Here is a 20,501-nt window from a genome sequence, read left to right as displayed (position 1 = left end):
TGGCTACATCCCGTCCTCTCTGTGAAAATGGTCCAATGCGCTATCACTGCATGGCTAATCATCTGTTGGTTCTCGATCATACTGGAATAGGATTTACTATCCTTTTGCGTCTGTCACTACGCCCAGCACTCGCGAGTTTGAAGCTCGTCACAGCCATCCCTTCCCGGATCCTACTCGGAATACCACAGACAAGGTTTAGACTTTCCGGATCTCAGGAATGGCCGTCCATGGGTTCTAACTTATACCACGAAGACTCTAATATCTCAGACTTGGTCCCCTGTATTAGATATCTAAGAGATATTCATTCTAGCTTGTTTGCATGTAGAACGGAAGTGTTTGTCAGGCACACGTTCGTAAGTGAGAATGATGATGAGCATCACATAATCATCACATTCATCATGTTCTTGGGTGCGAATGAATATCTTAGAATAGGAATAAACTTGAATTGAATAGAAAAACAATAGTACTTTGCTTTAATACTCGAGGAACAGCAGAGCTCCACACCTTAATCTATGGTGTGTAGAAACTCTACCATTGAAAATACATAAGAACAAGGTCTAGGCATGGCCGAGAGGCCAGCCCCCTAAACATGATCAAAGGATCAAAAGATAATCCAAAGATGTAAATACAATAGTAAAAAGTCCTATTTATACTAAACTAGTTATTAGGGTTTACAGAAATGAGTAAATGATGCAGAAATCCACTTCTGGGGCCCACTTGGTGTGTGCTTGGGCTGATCATTGAGCTTTACATGTGTAGAGGCTTCTCTTGGAGTTGAACGCCAGTTTGTAACCTGTTTCTGGCGTTTAACTCCACTTTGCAACCTGTTTCTGGCGTTTAACTCCAGAATGCAACATGGAACTGGCGTTGAACGCCAGTTTGCATCGTCTAAACTCGGGTAAATTATGGACTATTATATATTTCTGGAAAGCCCTGGATGTCTACTTTCCAACGCAATTAAGAGCGCGCCATTTGGAGTTCTGTAGCTCCAGAAAATTCACTTTGAGTGCAGGGAGGTCAGAATCCAACAGCATCTGCAGTCCTTCTTCAACCTCTGAATCTGATCTTTGCTCAAGTCCCTCAATTTCAGCCAGAAAATACCTGAAATCACAGAAAAACACACAAACTCATAGTAAAGTCCAGTAATGTGATTTTTATTTAAAAACTAATAAAAATATACTAAAAACTAACTAAATTATACTAAAAATTATGTAAAAACAATGCCAAAAACCGTATAAATTATCCACTCATCACCACACCAAACTTAAATTATTGCTTCTTCCCAAGCAACTGAAAATTAAATAGGATAAAAAGAAGAGAATATACTATGAATTCCAAAATATCAATGAAACTTAGCTCCAATCAAATGAGCGGGACTAGTAGCTTTTTGCCTCTTGAATAGTTTTGGCATCTCACTTTATCCCTTGAAGTTCAGAATGATTGGCATCTATAGGAACTTAGAATTTAGATAGTGTTATTGATTCTCCTAGTTTAGTATGTTGATTCTTGAACACAGCTACTTTATGAGTCTTGGCTGTGGCCCTAAGCACTTTGTTTTCCAGTATTACCACCGGATACATAAATGCCACAGACACATAACTGGGTGAACCTTTTCAGATTGTGACTCAGCTTTGCTAAAGTCCCCAATTAGAGGTGTCCAGGGTTCTTAAGCACACTCTATTTTTGCTTTGGACCTTGACTTTAACCGCTCAGTCTCAAGTTTTCACTTGACACCTTCACGCCACAAGCACATGGTTAGGGACAGCTTGGTTTAGCCGCTTAGGCCAGGATTTTATTCCTTTATGCCCTCCTATCCACTAATGCTCAAAGCCTTGGATCCCTTTTTTATTACCCTTGCCTTTTGGTTTTAAGGGCTATTGGCTTTTTCTGCTTGCTTTTTCTTTTCTTTTTTTCTTTCTCTCTTTTTTTTCATTTTTTTTCTTTTCTCTCTCTTTTTTTTTATTTTTTTTCGCAAGGTTTTTTGTATTCACTACTTTTTCTTGCTTCAAGAATCAGTTTTATGATTTTTCAGATTATCAAATAACATGTCTCTTTTTTCATCATTCTTCAAGAGCCAACATATTCAACATTCATAAACTACAATTTCAAAAGACATATGCACTGTTCAAGCATTCATTCAGAAAACAAAAAGTATTGTCACCACATCAAAATAATTAAACTAGTTTCAAGGATGAATTCGAAACCATGTACTTCTTGTTCTTTTGTTTTCAGAACATTTTTTTATTTAAGAGAGGTGATGGATTCATATTCATAACTTTAAGGCATAGACACTTACACACTAGTGATCATATAGTAAAGACACAAACATAAATAAAACATAAAGCTCAAAAATCAAAAAACAGTAAAATAAATAGACAAGGAGATTAAGGAATGAGTCCACCTTAGTGAGGATGGCGTCTTCCTCTTCTTGAAGAACCAATGGTGCTTTTGAGCTCCTCTATGTCTCTTCCTTGCCTTTGTTGCTCCTCCCTCATAGCTCTTTGATCTTCTCTAATTTCATGGAGGATGATGGAGTGCTCTTGGTGCTCCATCCTTAGTTGTCCCATGTTAGAACTTAATTCTCCTAGGAAAGTGTTGATTTGCTCCCAATAATTCTGTGGAGGAAAGTGCATCTCCTGAGGCATCTCAGGAATTTCATGGTGAGGGATTTTCTCATGCTCCTGTTGAGGTCCATGATCTCTTGTTTGCTCCATCCTTTTCTTAGTGATGGGCTTATCCTCTTCAATGAGGATGTCTCCCTCTATGTCAATTCCAGCCGAATTGTAGAGGTGGCAAATGAGGTGAGAAAAGGCTAACCTTGCCAAAGTAGAGGACTTGTCAATCACCTTGTAGAGTTCTTGAGGTATAATCTCATGAACTTCCACTTCCTCCCCAATCATGATAATGTGGATCATGATGGCCCGGTCTATAGTAACTTCAGACCGGTTGCTAGTAGGAATGATTGAACGTTGAATAAACTCCACCCATCCTCTAGCCACTGGTTTGAGGTAATGCCTTCTTAACTGAACCGGCTTGTTGATAAACCCATATTTCATGAGTTCTTTTGTGCTTAATTTGAGTGCTTTATTCAAATCTCCACCTACTTATTCTTATTAACTGCATAGTTTTACTTTCCCTTCCTTATTATGTCATATTGTGAAAAACATGTTTCCTAAGCTTTAAAAATTAATTATTTTAATTACCTTTATTTCCATTCGATGCCATGATTAGTGTGTTGAGTAGTTTCAGATTTTCTAAGGCAGAATGACTTAAAGGATGGAAAAGGAAATATATAAAATGGAAGGAGAAAGCAAAACGGAGCTTTAAGGAAACTGGTATCCACGCGATCGCATGGATGACGCGATCGTGTGCCAGAAGCGAAGATGCAGCGATGCGGCCGCATGATTGACGCGACCGCGTGGCAAGGAAAAGCTCCAAATGACGCGACCGCGTGACCCACGCGGACGCGTGACAGAGGCCACGCACCAGAAATTGCAGAAAACGCTCATAGCGATTTCTGAAGCCCTTTTTGGCCCAGATCCAAGTACAGACAGCATAGACTAGAGGTTATAAAGTGTGGGAATGCACCCATTCAAAGGGAGCTCGCATATTTTACTTTTCAATGATTTAGATTTAGTTGAGAGGGAGATCTTCTCCTCTCTCTCTTTTAAGATTAGGATTTAGGATTTCTTCTTATTTTAAGAGTAACTCTCAATCCAGGTTTTATGTTTCTTTGTTTTAGCTTTCTTTTACTTTTAATTATTCCAGCACTTGAATTAATCATTGAATTTATGAATTTCTTCCATATTGCAGACTATATTTAAATTAATAATATTTGAGGTATTTTCAGTTTATGATTGTTCTCTTTGATTTAAGTTACCATTGCTTCCCATCTAAGGATATTTTTATTATTCCAGCAATTTTACTTTTTCCCCTTTTGGTCCTGGTTAAGAATTCAGTAACTCAACAGTTATTAAACTTAACATAATTGATAATCGTTATCTTGCTAATTGAGCTGAACTTAAGTAATCCCAACCTTTTCTTAGGAAATAAATAGGATTCAAAGGTCAATTTAATCAGTCCCTTGACTTTCTGTTGCCCTAGTACAGGTTGATCAAGTGGAGTTTAGATTCAACTTTCATTATAGTTGAGAGAGATAACTACGTTGGACCTCCAACTTCTCTTACCTTACCAAAAGTCTGCTTTGCAGCATTTATTTATTTTAATTGCCATTTACTTTACTTGTCATTTAGATTACTTGCTTCTCATCTTCTAAACCCCGATTACAACCTTTATAGCCAATAATAAGAACATACTTCCTCGCAGTTCCTTGAGAAGACGACCCGAGGTTTGAATACTCGGTTAACAATTTTTAAAGGGGTTTGTTACTTGTGACACCCAAAACGTTTGTATGAAAGGACTTTTGAAGGTTTAGAAACTATACTTGCAACGAGGATTTATCTGCAAATTTCTAGACCACGCAAGAGTTCCTCTCATCACTTGCCTCTTGAGTCAATTTTCTATTGAGCTCCTTCCTCACATATGTCTATGAGGACTTGGTCCAACCTTTGATCAAAGTTGACCCTTCTAGTGTAGGGGCATGCGTTCTCTTCCATCATTGGCAAGTTGAACGCCAGCCTTACATTTTCCAGACTGAAATCTAAGTATTTTTCCCGAACCATGGTAAGCCAATGCTTTGGATTCGGGTTCACACTTTGATCATGGTTCCTAGTGATCCATGCATTTGCATAGAACTCTTGAACCATTAAGATCCCGACTTGTTGAATGGGGTTGGTGAGAACTTCCCAACCTCTTCTTTGGATCTCAAGTCGGATCTCCGGATACTCATTCTTTTTGAGCTTGAAAGGAACCTCAGGGATCGCTTTCTTCTTGGCCACAACTTCATAGAAGTGGTCTTGATGGACCTTTGAGATGAATCTCTCTATCTTCCATGACTCAGAGGTGGAAGCAATTGCCTTCCCTTTCCTCTTTCTTGAGGATTCTCTGGCCTTAGGTGCCATTGATGGTTATGGAAAAAACAAAAAGCAATACTTTTTACCACACCAACTTAAAATGTTTGCTCATCCCCGAGCAAAAGAAGAAAGAAAGAAGAAGAAGAAGAAGAGAAATGGAGGAGAGGGAGAGAAAGGTGGTTTCGGCCAAGGGGAAGAAGAGAGGGTTGTGTTGTGTGAAAATGAAGAAGGAATGAGGGGTTTATATAGGAGTGGGGGAAGGGTTAGGGTTCGGCCATTAGGGTTGGGTTTGGGAGGGAAAATATTTTGAATTTGAAGGTAGGTGGGGTTTTTGGAGAAGAGAGGATGGATGTGAGTGGTGAAGAGGTGATGGGGAAGAGGATTGAGTTGATTGGTGAGGGGTATTTGGGAAAGAGTGATTGAGTTGATTGGTGAGGGGTATTTTGGGAAGAGAGTTATGAAAAGGTGTGAAGAGGAGAGAAGAAGTGGTGGAGATCCTGTGGGGTCCACAGATCCTGTGGGAATCCTGTGGGGTCCACAGATCCTGAGGGGATCCTGTGGGGTCCACAGATCAAGTGGGGTCAAGGACTTAACATCCCTGCTCCAATTAGGCGTGTAAAACGCCCTTACTATGCAATCCTGGCGTTTAACGCCAGACTGCTGCTTGTTTCTGGCGTTAAACGCCCAAATATAGCCTATTTCTGGCGTTTAACACCTAGCAGATGATTGTTTCTAGCGTTAAACACCAGACAGATGCTTGTTTCTGGCGTTTAATGCCAGACTGCTCTTCCTCCAGGTGTGCTGTTTTTCATTCTGTTTTTTTTTTTTTCAGTAGTTTTTGTGACTTGACATGATCATCAACCTAAAGAAAATATAAAATAACAATAGAAAATAACTAAATATAATTAGATAACATTGGGTTGCCTCCCAACAAGCGCTTCTTTAATGTCAATAGCTTGACAGTGAGCTCTCATGGAGCCTCACAGATGGGCAGAGCATTGTTAGGACCTCCCAACACCAAACTTAGAGTTTGAATGTGGGGGTTCAACACCAAACTTAGAGTTTGGTTGTGGCCTCCCAACACCAAACTTAGAGTTTGACTGTCGGGGCTTTGGTTGACTCTGCAGTGAGAGAAGATTTTCATGCTTCCTCTCCACGGTTACAGAAGGAGATCCTTGAGTTTTAAAAACAAGGTTGTCCTCATTCAGTTGAAGGACCAATTCTCCTCTGTCCACATCAATCACAGCTTTTGCTGTGGCTAGGAAGGGTCTTCCAAGGATGATGAATTCATCCTCATCCTTCCCAGTGTCTAGGATTATGAAATCAGCAGGGATGTAAAGGCCTTCAACCTTTACTAACACGTCCTCTACTAGTCCATAAGCCTATTTTCTGGAGTTGTCTGCCATTTCTAATGAGATTCTGGCAGCTTGCACCTCAAGGATCTCAAGTTTCTCCATTACAGAGAGTGGCATTAAGTTTATTCCTGACCCTAGGTCACACAGAGCCTTCTCAAAGGTCATGGTGCCTATGTCACAGGGAATTAGGAATTTACCAGGATCCTATTTTTTTGAGGTAATTTCTGCCTATCCAATGCATTCAGTTCATTGGTGAGCAAGGGAGGTTCATCTTCCCAAGTCTCATTACCAAATAATTTGGCATTCAGCTTCATGATTGCACCAAGGTACTTAGCAACTTGCTCCTCAGTAACATCTTCATTCTCTTCAGAAGAAGAATACTCATCAGAGCTCATAAAGGGCAGAAGGAGGTTCAATGGAATCTCTATGGTCTCTAGATGAGCCTCAGATTCCTTTGGTTCCTCAAAGAAAAACTTCTTATTGGTCACTGAGCGTCCCAGGAGGTCTTCCTCACTAGGATTCACGTCCTCCTCCTCCCTTTTAGATTCGGCCATGATGGTCAAATCAATGGCCTTGCACTCTCTCTTTGGATTTTCTTCTGTATTGCTTGGGAGAGTACTAGGAGGAGTTTCAGTGATCCTTTTACTCAGCTGGCCCACTTGTGCCTCCAAATTTCTAATGGAGGACCTTGTTTCATTCATGAAACTCACAGTGGCCTTAGATAGATCAGAGACTATATTTGCTAAGCTAGATGAATTCTGCTCAGAATTCTCTGTCTGTTGCTGAGTGGATGATGGAAAAGGTTTGCTATTGCTAAACCTGTTTCTTCCACCATTATTAAAGCCTTGTTGAGGCTTTTGTTGATCCTTCCATGAGAAATTTGGATGATTTCTCCATGAGGGATTATAGGTGTTTCCATAGGGTTTACCCATGTAATTCACCTCTGCTATTGCAGGGTTCTCAGGATCATAAGCTTCTTCTTCAGAAGATGGCTCTATAGTACTGTTGGATGATTCCTTCAATCCATTCAGACTTTGAGAAATCATATTGACTTGCTGAGTCAATATTTTATTCTGAGCCAATATGGCATTCAGAGTATCGATTTCAAGAACTCCCTTCCTCTGAAGCGTCCCATTATTCACAGGATTCCTTTCAGAAGTGTACATGAACTGGTTATTTGCAACCATGTCAATGAGTTCCTGAGCTTCTGCAGGCATTTTCTTTAGGTGAATAGATCCACCTGCAGAATGGTCCAATGACATCTTTGATAATTCAGACAGACCATCATAGAATATATCTACGATGGTCCATTCTGAAAGCATGTCAGAAGGACACTTTTTGGTCAGTTCCTTGTATCTCTCCCAAGCTTCATAGAGGGATTCACCTTCTTTTTGTTTGAAGGTTTGAACATCCACTCTAAGCTTACTAAGCTTTTGAGGAGGAAAGAACTTGGCTAAGAAAGCCGTGACCAGCTTATCCCAAGAGTTCAGGCTATCTTTAGGTTGAGAATCCAACCATATTCTAGCTCTATCTCTTACAGCAAACGGGAAAAGCATAAGCCTGTAGACCTCGGGATCAATTGAGGTTAAGAACTGAAAAGGATCTTCTGATGGAAGTCCATGAAACTTGCAATTCTGTTGCATCAGAGAAACTAATTGAGGTTTCAGCTCAAAATTGTTTGCTCCAATGGCAGGGATTGAGATGCTTCTTCCATGTAAATTGGAATTTGGTGCAGTAAAGTTACCAAGCATCTTCCTTACATTGTTATTATTTTCGGCCATGTCTCCTTCTTTTTCGAAAATTTCTGTCAGATTTTCTCTAGAGAGTTGTGCTTTAGCTTCCCTTAGCTTCCTCTTCAGAGTCCTTTCAGGTTCAGGATCAGCTTCAACAAGAATGTTCTAATCCTTGTTCCTGCTCATATGAAAAAAAAGAGAACAGAAAATATGGAATCCTCTATGGCACAGTATAGAGATTCCTTATGTAAGTATAAGAAGAGAATAATGGAGGAACGAAAAGATAAGAATCCAAACACAAGGGAGAGGAATGAGTTCGAATTCTTGGGTAAAAGAGGGGTGTTAGTAGATGAATAAATAAACAGAAGGGGATGAGAGATGAGAGAATTTGAAAATTAAACAAATTAAAATAAAAATATTTTTATTTTTAATTTAAAATTAAAATGAAAATTCGAAAATTTAAAAAAAAGGAAAAATGAAATTAAATTAAATTAAAGTTTAAAACAATTAGTTAATTAAAGAGGAATTTTGAAAAAGAGGAAAGGGATTTTCGAAAATTAGAAAGAGAGAGTTAGTTAGGTAGCTTTGAAAAAGATATGATTGAAATAGTAAACTTTTTAAAACCAATCAAAAAGTCAAGTAGTTAATTGAAAAAGATTTGAAAATCAATTTTTTGAAAAGATAAGAAGTTAGAAAAGAAGTTAGACAAGATTTTGAAATTGATTTTGAAAAAGATGTGATTGAAACTTATTTTGAGGAAGATTTGAAAAAGAAATTTAAAAAGATTTGATTTTTGAAATCAAAGTTGATTACTTGACTAACAAGAAACTAAAAAGATATGATTCTAGAGTTTAAAGATTGAACCTTTCTTACTAGGCAAGTAACAAACTTAAAAAAAATTTTGAATCAATCACATTAATGGTTAGTAAAGATTTTGAATTTATAAACAAGATAAAAAGATTTTTGAAAATCAATTTGAAATTTTCAAAAATCATAAAAGAAAAAATGAAAAAGATTTGATTTTTGAAAAAGATTTGAAAAAGATAGAATTTTTAAATTGAAAATTTGATTTGACTCATAAGAAACAACTAGATTTTTAAAACTTTTGACTAAATCAAATCAAATTTTCAAAAATTTATTAGAGAAAAAAGGAAGGATATTTTTTTTATTTTTGAATTTTAATGATGAGAGAGAAAAACATCAAAAAGACTCAATGTATGAAAATTTTGGATCAAAACAAATGATGCATGCAAAAACACTATGAATGTCAAGATGAACACCAAGAACACTTTGAATGTCAAGATGAACACCAAGAACATATTTTTGAAACTTTTTAAGAAAAGAAAAACATGCAAAACACCAAACTTAAAAATTTTTATTCTTTAGACACTAATAATTCAAGAATGCATATGAAAAATAAGAAAAGACACAAAACATGAAAATATGAAGATCAAACAAGAAGACTTACCAAGAACAACTTAAAGATCATGAAGAACATATGCACGAGTTTTCGAAAAATGCACAAATTTTAAAAAAATATGCAATTGACACCAAGCTTACAATTTGACACTAGACTCAAACAAGAAACATCAAATTATTTTTGATTTTATGATTTTATTAAATTTTTTTGGTATTTTTCGAAAATTAATTGGAAAAAGAAAATAAGAATTTCAAAATTTTTAATAAGAATTCTAGGAATCTTGCAATGTTAGTCTAAAGCTCCGGTCCAGGAATTAGACATGACTTACTAGCCAGCCAAGCTTTCAATGAAAGCTCCGGTCTAAAATACTAGACATGGCCAATGGCCAGCCAAGCTTCAGCAGATATTGAGACCTCCCATGTATACAACAACTATGTGTGTAACTGCCAAATGGGTGAAGATCAACAAGCTCTTGTGATGATAAGTTGAAACCCCGGTCCAAAAGATTAGACATGGCTTACAGTCAGCCAGGATTCAACAGATCATCATGAAACACTAGAATTCATTCTTAAAAATTCTGAATAAAAAATATATTTTTGAAAATATTTATTTATTTATTTATTTATTCATTTTTTCGAAAATAAGAATAATAAAAACAAAAAGGTTAAAATTAAAATAAAATTACCTAATCTGAGCAACAAGATGAACCGTCAGTTGTCCAAACTCGAACAATCCCCGGCAACGGCGCCAAAAACTTGGTGCACGAAATTGCGATCATCAATAATGGCTCCCAAAGACTTGGTGCTCTTAAATGTGAATCACACTTTTTCATAATTCCGCACAACTAACCAGCAAGTGCACTAGGTTGTCCAAGTAATAAACCTTACGTGAGTAAAGGTCGATCCCACGGAGATTATCGGCTTGAAGCAAGCTATGGTCACCTTGTAAATCTCAGTCAGGCGGATTCAAATGGTTATGGTGAATTGATAATAAATATAAATAAAATATAAACTAGGATAGAGATACTTATGTAATTCATTGGTGAGAATTTCAGATAAGCGTATAGAGATGCTTTCGTTCTTCCTGAACCTCTGCTTTCCTGTTGTCTTCATCCAATCATTCCTACTCCTTTCCATGGCAAGCTGTATGTTGGGCATCACCGTTGTCAATGGCTACATCCCGTCCTCTCTGTGAAAATGGTCCAATGCGCTGTCACTGCATGGCTAATCATCTGTCAGTTCTCGATCATACTGGAATAGGATTTACTATCCTTTTGCGTCTGTCACTACGCCCAGCACTCGCGAGTTTGAAGCTCGTCACAGCCATCCCTTCCCGGATCCTACTCGGAATACCACAGACAAGGTTTAGACTTTTCGGATCTCAGGAATGGCCGTCCATGGGTTCTAACTTATACCACAAAGACTCTAATATCTCGGACTCGGTCCCCTGTATTAGATATCTAAGAGATATTCATTCTAGCTTGTTTGCATGTAGAACGGAAGTGTTTGTTAGGTACGCGTTCGTAAGTGAGAATGATGATGAGCATCACATAATCATCACATTCATCATATTCTTGGGTACGAATGAATATCTTAGAATAGGAATAAGCTTGAATTGAATAGAAAAATAATAGTACTTTGCATTAATACTCGAGGAACAGCAGAGCTCCACACCTTAATCTATGGTGTGTAGAGACTCTACCGTTGAAAATACATAAGAACAAGGTCTAGGCATGGCCGAGAGGCCAGCCCCCTAAACATGATCAAAGGATCAAAAGATAATCCAAAGATGTAAATACAATAGTAAAAAGTCCTATTTATACTAAACTAGTTACTAGGGTTTACAGAAATGACTAAATGATGCAAAAATCAACTTCTGTGGCCCACTTGGTGTGTGCTTGGGCTGAGCATTGAGCTTTACACGTGTAGAGGCTTCTTTTGGAGTTGAACGCCAGTTTGTAACCTGTTTCTGGCGTTTAACTCCACTTTGCAACCTGTTTCTGGCGTTTAACTCCAGAATGCAACATGGAACTGGCGTTGAACGCCAGTTTGCATCATCGAAACTCAGGCAAAGTATGGACTATTATATATTTCTAGAAAGCCCTGGATGTCTACTTTCCAACGCAATTAAGAACGTGCCATTTGGTGTTCTGTAGCTCCAGAAAATCCACTTTGAGTGCAGGGAGGTCAGAATCCAACAGCATCTGCAGTCCTTCTTCAACCTCTGAATCTGATATTTGCTCAAGTCCCTCAATTTCAGCCAGAAAATACCTGAAATCACAGAAAAATACACAAACTCATAGTGAAGTCCAGTAATGTGATTTTTATTTAAAAACTAATAAAAATATACTAAAAATTAACTAAATTATACTAAAAACTATGTAAAAACAATGCCAAAAAGCGTATAAATTATCTGCTCATCACAACACCAAACTTAAATTGTTGCTTGTCCCCAAGCAACTGAAAATCAAATAGGATAAAAAGAAGAGAATATACTATGAATTCCAAAATATCAATGAAACTTAGCTCCAATCAGATGAGCCAGACTAGTAGCTTTTTGCCTCTTGAATAGTTTTGGCATCCCACTTTATCCCTTGAAGTTCAGAATGATTGGCATCTATAGGAACTTCGAATTTAGATAGTATTATTGATTCTCCTAGTTTAGTATGTTGATTCTTGAACACAGCTACTTTATGAGTCTTGGCCATGGCCCTAAGCACTTTGTTTTCTAGTATTACCACCGGATACATAAATGCCATAGACACATAACTGGGTGAACCTTTTCAGATTGTGACTCAACTTTGCTAAAGTCCCCAATTAGAGGTGTCTAGGGTTCTTAAGAACACTCTGTTTTTGCTTTGGACCTTGACTTTAACCGCTCAGTCTCAAGTTTTCACTTGACACCTTCACGCCACAAGCACATGGTTAGCGTTGGGTTGCGACCTGCATCTGAAAAACAACAACAGAATATGGTATGAGAACCGGAGGTTCTTAGTATGGTAACAGTGCCCAATGATGTAGGTTATAAGACCCCAGGACGCCAAAGGCAATCATAGACTTCATATCCATCACAAGATTCATCTTAGGCATAACTAAAACAGTAAATCAGAATTATATAAATCTTAACATAAATAAACAGGGTACTCTATCTTAGGGAATTTCTATTCTAACCAAACATTACTGTCCCACAGCCTTCCCCAACCTATCCTCCATGCGATCCCATCGCCACCGCCTTCCAAACCTCCTCAATCCTAGTAGAAATCACAATTAATTACAATGCAAGTAAAACACAAGTAGAAGCATATAAGGCAAGTAATTCAAGTAAGTAATTAGGCATATTTTACAAATAGGCAAACCATTATAAGTAGTCAAAACATACAAACAGATAGAAAATGCATATGATGAATGCCTGTCCTACTAGCTGTGATATCACATTGTCGGTTCAAATGCCAACCCGACACACCTCCATGGAGATGTTGCCCTTCGGAATCATCATTAGGAACCCCCGAGATATGGTACTCGGATCACTTTCCAGGATTTTGTGCCTGTACACTCTATTAATCTGAAGGGATGTGAGCGGAATACTCTTGCCTCAGACCTCACATCTCAACGTAAGTGGGATTAACCACCGTCCTTACGCCGCCGCCACTACCTCGACAGGCGGGATTAACCACCATCCCTGCCGGGCACATAACGTCTTATCATTTCTCAGTATAAAACAGTAGTTCAGTGGTTTTTCAGAAAATATTTTTCAATACATCAATGATTCATCATTGCACATTCGGGTCCTCGACTCATCACAACTACTGTCAAATCAACATTTCCATTCCGAGTCCTCGACTCATCTCAACTACTGTTAATTCTCTTTTCCATTCCGAACTCAACAGTTCATCAGTTCTCATTTTATATACCAATCTACCTTCACACGCCATCAAGCCCATCCTCAGTACACCAGAAACCTAAGCCTCTGTTCTCTAATTTTTCATAATAATATCAATTAAATCTCTTAGGTTCTTTCCCATGTTCTCATACCCAAACTTGAGCCCAAGAGTCTTAAAATGGTATCATAGGAGCTTACAATCTTGTTGGAAAGGTGAAATAGTTGAAAACAAAATTTAAATTTGAGAAACAGGGCGTGTGCGTATGCACAGGGGTGTGCGTGCGCACGCTCAAAGAGATTTTTAAAACGTGTGTGCACGCATAGAGGTGTTTGTACGCACAGGTACCAAAATTTGCAATGCTGTTTGCTCGCACAAGGTGTGCTAGCACCCTCAACAGACTGCCTTTCCCAACTTGTGCGTGCGCACAGGGCTGTGCGTACGCACAGGTTGTAAATCCTCATTGGTTATGTGTGCGCACCAGCTGTGCTAGTGTTGTAAACAAAAAGCCTTTCCCTGCCTGTGCGTACGCACAGGTCTGTGCGTACACACAAGTTTAAAATTTTGCAAGGTTGTGCGTGCGCACAAGGCTGTGCGTGCGCACATACCAGAAATCACAATTCTGCAATTTTGCAAAATTTCTGATTTTCAACACCAAACTTTGAATGATCATAACTCCTTCTACAAAAATCCAAATTTTACAAACTTTATATCGATTTGAAGATTTTTCAATGAATTTTAATTCTAAACAAATTTCAACAAATTTTGAAAACTGAGGCATAAGTTATGATCAGACAAAGTTTAGCAAAAACCAACTTTTACCAAAACTCACAAAAATCTCACTTTACCAACTTTCACAAACTACATCCAACCAAAACAATACCAAACTTCCAATTACAACACAATCTACCCTCTTGTGTCACCATTCATCATTCACACTAATTTTCCATCACACTTCATCATTCTCAATCTCAATTATCAAACATCTAACATTACAAACAATTTTTCCACCAATACATTCACCAATCATCATTCTATCATCAATTTCAATATCAATCTCCCATATCATACTACCAATATCAATATAGCCATTTATCAATCATTCTAAATCATCAATTATCATACACACTTTCATCAACATAACCAAAGCTCATCAATTCATCATAAATCATCATACCTCAACATTCATCAACTCAACAACCATTTTAATTCAAACCTATCCTATGGGTCACTAGCCTAGGTGTCCATGAATATTATATACTACATAGAGAAAACCGAAACCATACCTTGGCTGATTCCCAATATGCACCAAAACCCCCAATATGAGCTGAAGATAAGCTTTCAACCACAAGCAAGCCTCCAAATCCACTCCAACAAGCACCAACAAGTTCCAAAGGCTTTCAAACTCACAATAATCAAGCTATAATAGTACTAGGGGTGTAAGTTACCGAACCGGACCGAAATATACTGCAAAACCGAACCAAAAATTATAACAACCAAATGAAAAACCGAAAAAATCATTTTTTTTATTTTTTTCGAACTAAACCGATCGATTCGGTTCGGTTTTCGGTTGGTTTGGTAAAAACCAAACCGAACCAAATCGAACCGAGACAGATGTTCTGTAGTTGTTCTATTTACTGGTTTACCCCTTACTTTAACCTAGGTATAAATACCTAAATCTGAATACCCTCACTCTCGAAGCCCTTTCACTCGCGTAGCCTCACTCCTCACACAGACATGAGACACCCACTCACCCACAGGCCACAGCTCCCTTCCATCTTCCATTCTTCCTCCTCCAAGCGGCCATGACTGAGAGAGATTTTGAGAAAGCCAGAGAGCCAGGGAGCGTCATCCACCATCAAGGAAGCCCTCCACCGTCGCTCGAAGCCGTCGCAAGTCATCCATTCATCTCCGTCGCACACTCGCAGGCGTAGCAAAGAGCAGCGCCGTCGTGTAGCTAGAAGCCCAGAAGCATCATCCAGTTTGCGCCCTCCACCGTCGCTTGAAGCCATCGTCCAGTGGCAACAAACCCTAAACGGAGCAGCACTCCAAAGTCCAGTCGCCAAGCCCTCTCCTGCAAAAAGCAACTGAATAATGTCTTCTTCGGAGGTTAGAATTTGTCCTTGGTTATAATTTTTTTTTATAGTAATTAATTATATATTTTTAATAAACTCACCATGTCTAAGTAATCTCAAAATCCTAGTTTGCAATATTTTTTCAACACTATATATAACTTTAGTGGGATTTTTAGTGATATTTGTACTTGATTTAACCTGAATAATTGTTTTTAGTGATTTTTCAGTTTTCCATAAGTCCTTTATTGTTCAGTATATATAATCATGTAAGTGTAGCTGTTTGAATCCAGAATATACATTTAAAGGTCTTGGCTTGCTACTTGCTAATCTTGTTAGATGAGTTTTGAATATTATGTAATTAATATTGGTGTATTTTTTAATATATATGTGTAGCTGTCTCTGATTGTTTATGGTCATTTAAATTCTGTTGATTGGCTTTAAAAATGAATTACTTATGGTTCTGTTTATGAGCTACTTATGAGCTGCTTTGGTTTTGTTTATGAGCTGTTTAAAAATGAATTGTAAACCTAAATTTAGTATTGTGATTCTTAGCACTTGTTTCTATGTTCCCTAGACATCCGAGATCATTGGTTATTAATCTATCATTAAGTAATCTCTTAAGAAGCTTTCTAATTTTGTAATGGTTAGTGGGGGTATAGTACTCGTGTTTTTTTGGATTATATCTCTTGTTCTTTTCATCATATGGGTTTGAAGATTCTTACTTTTTTGTATCTTACTATTTGTCATGTTTAATAAGTATTTGCTTCTAATTAACATTTTAGGTAAAGGGTAATGATACAATGTATTAACCCCTTTTTTTAATTATTAAATACTAGAAGGAAGTAATTATTATTTCATTGCATTTTGGTTGTTGAATGTGGGAGATGTCAGATGTTGCTATAAATGTATAAAGGGCCAGAACCTTGCTACAAGAGCATAACAATGTTGGAATAGAAATTTAGAGAAAAGGTTGTGTAATACAAATATGAGCTGCTTACTCTCTCTGTGCATAGATTGATAGATTGATAGATTGATAGATAGATAAATATATTGTAGATGAACAATGAGAAGAATTAATTAATAACTATGAAGCTGAGGGATTTGGATATCTTTTTTGTCTAAATATCTTCGTAATTTAATTTTTGGTGTTCTTTTTTCTTTAAGTTATGGATTTAGGATATTTTAGTTAGCCACAAATTTATCTTTTATGCTTCAACCACTGCATTATAATTAATAATTCTGTGCTCTGCACATAATTCTCTCTCACACACACTATTTTACATGACTTTTCTTTGTTTTCACATGACTTATAATTAATATGTTTCACAATTTGTTGTTGTGGCTTAAATTAGCTGCATATATATGTTTCATAATTTGTTGCTGTGGTTTAATTTGGCTGCATATATATGTTTCACGTGATTTTATATGTCTGCATATATATGGCTGCATATAATTAATATGTTTCACAAGTTTGAATGCTAAATTTGTTGCTGGAAACAATACTTTTGTTGCTGTTGATGAGTTAAAATGCTAATTTTTCATTGTTATGTTTATATATATGCAGCCAACAAGTAATGATGATGAGTTAAAATGCTAATTTTCTATATTATGTTTATAATTTATATTGGTATTTTTGTTTTATTTTTGTAGAAATTGCACCAACTGGAGAAGATGATGATGAGTCTGGTGTGGATTCAGATTAAGCATGGTGGCTGTTTGGTTTATTTGCTTCAAAGTGATTGTTTTGGTTTAAAGTGTGTTTATTTTTGTTGTTTTGCTAGACATTTTTAATTGTCTTTGTTTTATGTTTAATTTAGTTGAATTTGTATTGAATTTGGATGTGATATACTCTTGTTATTCTAGTTTATTGAAGGTTTTAAACTTTATTTATGGTAATTTAAATTCTAATTATTAGGTGTAAAAAAACCGAAAAAATTGACCGAACCAAACTGCTGTTGGTTCGGTTCAGTTCGGTTCGGTTATTCAAACAGCAGCCAACCGAATGGTTGGTATCATTATAGAACCGATCAGGTCGGTTCGGTTAGTTTTTGGTCCAAAATCGAACCAACCCGAACCGATTACACCCCTATATAATACACATAATTCATCACTAATCAACCCAGAGCTCAAATTAATCATAATCTCACAAGGGTTTCAAGAGGCCTTGGATAAACCCCAATTTTAGGGTTTATTTTGTATAGAATTTGGAGAGTTTTATTAATATTCTATCACACTTATCCATATAAAATGCATAGTTTTGTGTCTCCTTCCTAATTTTGCTTGATGATTGAAAACATGCTTTTTAGGCCTTAAATATGCTATATTTTTATCTCCCTATATTACCATTCGATGCCGTGATCTATTTGTTGAGTGATTTCAAAGTTTATAAGGGCAAGAATGGTCTAGAAGAGAGGAAGGAAGCATGCATAAGTGGAAGGAGCATGAAAAATAGAGCTTTGGAGTATTAGCATCGACGCGCATGCGTGGGAGCTTGGATTTGGGATTGGCGTGCAAAAGTTGACGCCTCCGCGTGGCTGGGCAGAAATCTCATCGATGCATACGCACAATTAACGCGTACGCGTGGATCGCAAAAACCCAGACGACGCGTACGCGTGACGCTCGGCACGTGACCTCATTAGTGAAATCGTGGCTGGCGATTTCTGCAGAGCTCCAGGCCCAATTTGAGCTGAATTCTAGAGAGAAAGGACCCAAGAGACCAAGGAGGAAGGGGGGATTCACACATGAGAGAATTTTCTAGCTAGGTTTTGAATTGGTGGTTCTAGAGAGAGAAACTCTAACTTCTCTCTAGGTTTTGGCTTTCTCAAATTCAGTTTCACTTGGATCCTTTGATTAAATCTGAATTTAATTTCAATTCTACATTGTTCTAGTTTGTAGATCTTATTCTCCTACTCTCATTTATTGTTCTTCTTACTCTAGCTATTTTGGATCTAAGATTTGTATCCTGTTTACATTGATTTCTATTAATACATTGAGAAATTTCATGTTCATTGTGGTTAATTGATTTATTGTGTTGATTGCTTGTACTAGATAACTTTAATTCAAATTCTCTTTTCAATTCCACAATGTCTTCCATTATTGCTCACCAAATGTTTGAGAAAATGTCAACTATAGCTATAGAGTAGATTTTTACTCTTGGCTTGGGGGTTGGGTAATTGAAGACACTTGAATTGTCAAAACCTTTTGTTGATTGACAATTGGAAATTACTAATTGATTTGAATGACACTAACTCTAGTCTTTCCTTAGGATTTGACTAGGACTTGTGAACTCAAATTGATTATCTCTACTTGACTTTCCTTCATAGTTAGAGGTTAACTAAGTGGAGCAATAATCAATTCTTATCACAATTGTTGGAGGCAATGAGGATAGGAATTCCAATTCTCACCTCTAGCCAAGAATTTTATATTGATTGATTGTTATTCACTTGCTAGCTTAAGTCCTTGTTTTCCTTAGTTCAATTGTTAATTGCTCATTGCTTTAATTCATGATCATTTACTTCTCTTGTACTCAACTTCAAACTACCAAGAGAACTCCTAACCAATGATGTGCATCTTAAGGCAACTCCTAGGGAGAACGACCCGGGATTTTACTCCCGGTTATTGATTTTGAATTGTGGTGACACATTTTCTAAGTTTGATGCGTTATAGCTTGTTGGTTTAGAATTATACTCACGACATAATTCTATTGGAAAATTCTATACCGACAAAATATTGCGCATTACCTTACCTTACCCAACAGTTTTGGATGCCAAAACCACAAGCAATCAAGTACTAGAGTGTACCTAAACACCCAAAACATAAGATTTCACTCAAAACCAAAACCCAAAATTCGAATTTCACAAGGGCACGAAAACTGGGCAGAAAAATTCAAAAATCTTACCACAAAGCTTGGATAGAAGTAACAGGCTCGGCGAGAGCTTCGCGTAGCCACTGACGGCACGCGAATCGGAGCACCGTAGCTTGAGATATCGCGGATTAAAGTGAGATGTGAATAGTGTTTTAATGGAACCCTCCTCTCTTCTTCAACCTCACTTCATCTGGGTGTTGGTGTGTTTAATGAGCTGAAGGGTTCATTTAAAGCACTTATATATGTTGGGCTCGGGCCCAACTTGGGCCCGGTCCAACCCGTTAGCGTTTTTAGCCCGTTTGACCCAACTTCGGGCCAAACCTTTAAAATTAATGCCCGGTTTTCTATTTCTAATATTTTTCTAAGGTTTTTGACTGTTTTCACTTTTTCTTGTGCGGCACCGGGCAAACTTGAACCAGTTCAACCGGTTCTGCTGCCGGTTCGCAATTTTTCACGGTTTTTCGCCGAAAATACATTTTCTGACTCAGAAAAACCTACTGAGTCCAAAAATCACATTTAAATGCTCAGATTCTCACTCTAATTTTTCGGAATCTAATTTAGGCAATATTAATTACTTAATTCGATACTTTAATTAAGCTCGGTTCTTACATTCTCCCCACCAAATAAGAAATTGCCCTCAAAATTTAGTGATTACCTGAGAATAACTCGGGATAATCCTTTCGCATCTCGGACTCTAATTCCCAAGTATGCTCTTCAACTCCTGCTCTCTCCCAAGCTACTTTAACCAACTGAACTTCTTTTCCTCGCAGATTCTTCACACTAGTGTCGTCGATACGCACCGGTGTTACTTGGAATGTCAAGTTCTCCCACAACTCGACCGACTCAAGCTCTAACACATGAGTCGCATCCGACGTGTACTTACCGAGTTGTGACACGTGGAATACGTCATGCAAGTTAGACAAGTAAGGTGGCAAAGCTACTTGATACGCCACCGACCCGAATCGCCTCAGAATCTCAAACGATCCAATGAACCTCGGATTCAATTTCTTGGTTTTGATTACTCTTCCGATCCCAGTCATCGGTGTAACCCTCAAGAATACATGTTTTCCTACATCAAACTCCAATGGCTTCCTCTTCTGATCTGCATAACTCTTCTATCGACTCTATGCCGTTAGAATTCTCTCCCGAATCTTCTTAATCTTCTTCGTAGTCTCTGCTACCAAATCAGGACGCAAAACACTT

General features: G+C 37.5%; 1 non-coding gene across 1 annotated transcript; it reads left to right on the top strand.

Annotated features, from left to right (window-relative positions):
* The first annotated feature begins 7,644 nt into the window (after nucleotides 1-7,644).
* On the top strand, nucleotides 7,645-7,752 carry LOC112788450 (small nucleolar RNA R71). The gene has a single exon (XR_003195812.1). It is a non-coding gene; the product is annotated as a small nucleolar RNA R71 (small nucleolar RNA).
* Nucleotides 7,753-20,501: the final 12,749 nt, after the last annotated feature.

Source organism: Arachis hypogaea, chromosome 20 (genome assembly GCF_003086295.3).
Source record: "Arachis hypogaea cultivar Tifrunner chromosome 20, arahy.Tifrunner.gnm2.J5K5, whole genome shotgun sequence".
NCBI classification, from domain to species: domain Eukaryota; kingdom Viridiplantae; phylum Streptophyta; class Magnoliopsida; order Fabales; family Fabaceae; genus Arachis; species Arachis hypogaea.
Note: the sequence above shows the minus strand (reverse complement) of the source record. Positions and strands in the feature narration are given on the sequence as shown.